The sequence below is a fragment of the Loxodonta africana genome, chromosome 10 (genome assembly GCF_030014295.1).
Source record: "Loxodonta africana isolate mLoxAfr1 chromosome 10, mLoxAfr1.hap2, whole genome shotgun sequence".
In the NCBI taxonomy this organism is placed as follows: domain Eukaryota; kingdom Metazoa; phylum Chordata; class Mammalia; order Proboscidea; family Elephantidae; genus Loxodonta; species Loxodonta africana.
The window spans coordinates 5053652-5056857 of NC_087351.1; positions in this window are offsets into that span (position 1 = coordinate 5053652).

Here is a 3206-nt window from a genome sequence, read left to right on the forward strand (position 1 = left end):
TTTTCCTTGGTAATAAAATGGTAAACATTGCTGTTAGTGTCCAAGTGTAAACAAGGTAAATATTATTTTATAAGTGTTTAAATTTTTATTTAATTCCCAGCAGAGATCCAGGTGGAATCAACACTTACAGACTGGACAATCAAACATAAGGTCTTTCTTAAGCTGACAAATAATTAGCCTTCACTTTAAAAGTATAACCAGAACTTATACTCACGCCCCTTTCTGCTTCAGAAATTAACAGTTGTATGTCCCCCCCGTCCTTGATAAAAGTTTTACTTATTTATTGTGCTTTAGATGGTTTTTTTTTTTCAGATGGTTTACAGATACAGTAAATTAGTTTCTCATTAAATGATACACATATTGTTTTGTGACATTGGTTGCCAACCCCATGACACATCAACAATTTTCTCTTCTCAGCCTTGGGTTTCCTGTCCCCTCCTGCCTTCTCATCCTTGCCCCTGGGTTCGTGTGCCCATTTAGTCTTGTTTTGTTTTATGGGCCTGTCTAATCTTTGGCTGAAGGGTGAACCTCAGGAATGACTTCAATACTGAGTTAAAAGGGTGCCTGGGAGCCATACTCTCAGGCTTTCTCCAGTCTCTCTCAGACCAGTAAGTCTGGTCTTTTTTGTGTGTTAGAATTTATTCTATGTTTTTCTCCAGCTCTGTCCAGGACCCTCTACTGTGATCCCTGTCAGAACAGTCAGTGGTGGTAGCCAGGCACCATCTAGCTGTGCTGGACTCAGTCTTGTGGAGGCTGTGGTAGATGTGGTCCATTAGTCCTTTGGACTAATCTTTCCCTTGGGTCTTTGGTTTTCTTCATTCTGCCTTGCTCCAGATGGGGTGGAACCAGTGGAGTATTTTAGATGGCCACACACAAACTTTTAAGATCCCAGTCGCTACTCATCAAAGTAGACTGTAGAACATTTTCTTTATAAAGTATGTTATGCCAGTTGAGCTAGATGTCCCCAAGACCACGGTTCCCACAGCCCTCAGCCCAGTAATTTGGTCCCTCAGGGAGTTTGGATGTGTCTATGGAGCTTCCATGACCTTGCCTTGTACAAGTTGTGCTGTCTTCCCCAGTACCATGTACTGTCTTACCCTTCCCCCAAGTTACCGTTTATCTATTGTCTATTAACAGTTGTATGTTAAATGTTCGTGGATGCTTGTTAGATTGTACTGTATTTCAAAGGCTATAACTCCCCCTGCCCAAAACACACACACCCCTTTGTCCTGCTTATATCACTTACATCTCAAAAGTAACTGGCTTAAGACACATACTACACTGATGTGGCCCAATTAACATAACAAAGAAAACAAACCGGGTGATTATATCCACAAGTGTAGGGGTTAGGATTTACAATATGTACCTTTGGGAAACACAATATTATCCATAACACCAACAAAGAGCTTTACATTCTTTGACTATCTTCTTAATTCACTCCAGCTATAGTGACAGGATTACTGAATAATGATATGGAGGTCATAGACAGTAAATTAATTACCAAAGTGCTGGTGTGAACATTGCAACACAGAGGAGTGAATTTTCTCTCACAATCAGAACTTTCTATAATAAATACATAATGAGATAAGTACTATTTCCTAAACTAAAATATAAAACAAGACCGCAGTTGTCAGAAGCTTAAGGTTAAAAATAATTTAGAAAGGAGTGCTTTTGTTTATCTCAGCAATTCAGCCAGAAATTCAACTTCACATGAGGGAGTGTATGAATAGATTTTCATCCCACCTAGCTTTTTTTTTTTTTTTGGTGAATTTTTGGTAATTATATACAAATAACCTCCAACCATCACACGTAACTTTACAACAAAGGGTAAGAGCTACCCTAGTGCTTTATAACCAAAATGAAACTTTACTGTTGAGTCAATTCCAACTCATAGCGACCCTATACGACAAAGTAGAACTGTCCCATAGGGTTTCCAAGGAGTGGCTGGTGAACTCAAACTGCCATCCTTTTGGTTAGCAGCCAAGCTCTTAACTACTGCACCACCTGTAGCACAACTATATAAGATCATGTCGTCTGCTAAGAGTTTTACTTCTTTTCCAGTTTGGGTGCCTTTTATTCCTTCTTCTTGCCTAACTGCGCTGTCTAGAACCTCCAACAGTACAATGTTGAATAGCAGTGGTTAAAGTGGGCATCCTTGTCTTGTTCCAGATCTTAGGGAAAAGCTTTCAGTCTTTCATCATTGAATATGTCAGCTGTCAATAGCCATTCAGAGACCTTATACAACAGAGTAGAACTGCCCCACATAGTTTCCAAGGAGCTGCTGGTGGATTTCAACTGCTGACCTTTTGGTTAGCAGCCCAGCTCTTAACCACTATGCCACCAGGGCCACACATAGGGTTGCTATGAGTAGGAATTGACTCAACAGCAATGGACTTTTTGTTTATTTGTATGTCAGCTGTAGGTTTTTCAAAAATGCCCTTCATCATGTTAAGAAATTTCCCTTCTATTCCTAGTTTGCTGAGTATTTTTATCAGGAAAGTTGAATTTTATCAAATGCCTTTTCTGTTTCAATTGAGATCAACATGCAGATCTTTTCCTTCATCCTATTAAAGTGGTGCGTTGATTTTCTTATGTTGAACTACCCTTGCATTCCTAGGATAAACCCCACCTGTTTATGCTGTATAATCCTTTTAATGTGCTGTTGGATTTGGTTTGCTAGTAGTTTGTTGAAGATATTTGTATCTGTATTCATAAGGAATACTGTAGTTTTCTTTCCTTGTGGTGTCTTTATTTGACTTTGGTATCAGGGTAACACTGGCTTCATAGAATGAGTTAGGAACTGCTCCTTCCTCTTTATTTTTTGGAAGAATTTGGACAGAATTGGCATTAATTCTTCCTTAAACGTCTGCTAGAATTCACCAGTAAAGCCATCTGGTCCTAGACTTTTCTTTGTTGGAAGATTTTTTACTATTATTTCTAATTCAATCTCTTCACTTGTCTTATATTTGTCGAGGTTTTCTTGAGTCAATTTAGGTAGTGTGTCTGTTTTTAGGAATTTATCCATTTCATCTGGGCTGGCTAATTTGTTGGTGTACAGTTTGTCCATAGTAACTTCTTATAAAAACCAAACCAAGCCAAATCCATTCTTGTCATGTCAATTCTGGCTCCTAGGGAGCAATCCTTCTTATTTCTATAGGGTCGGTAGTAATACCCCTTTTTCATTTCTGGTTTTAATTATTTGCATC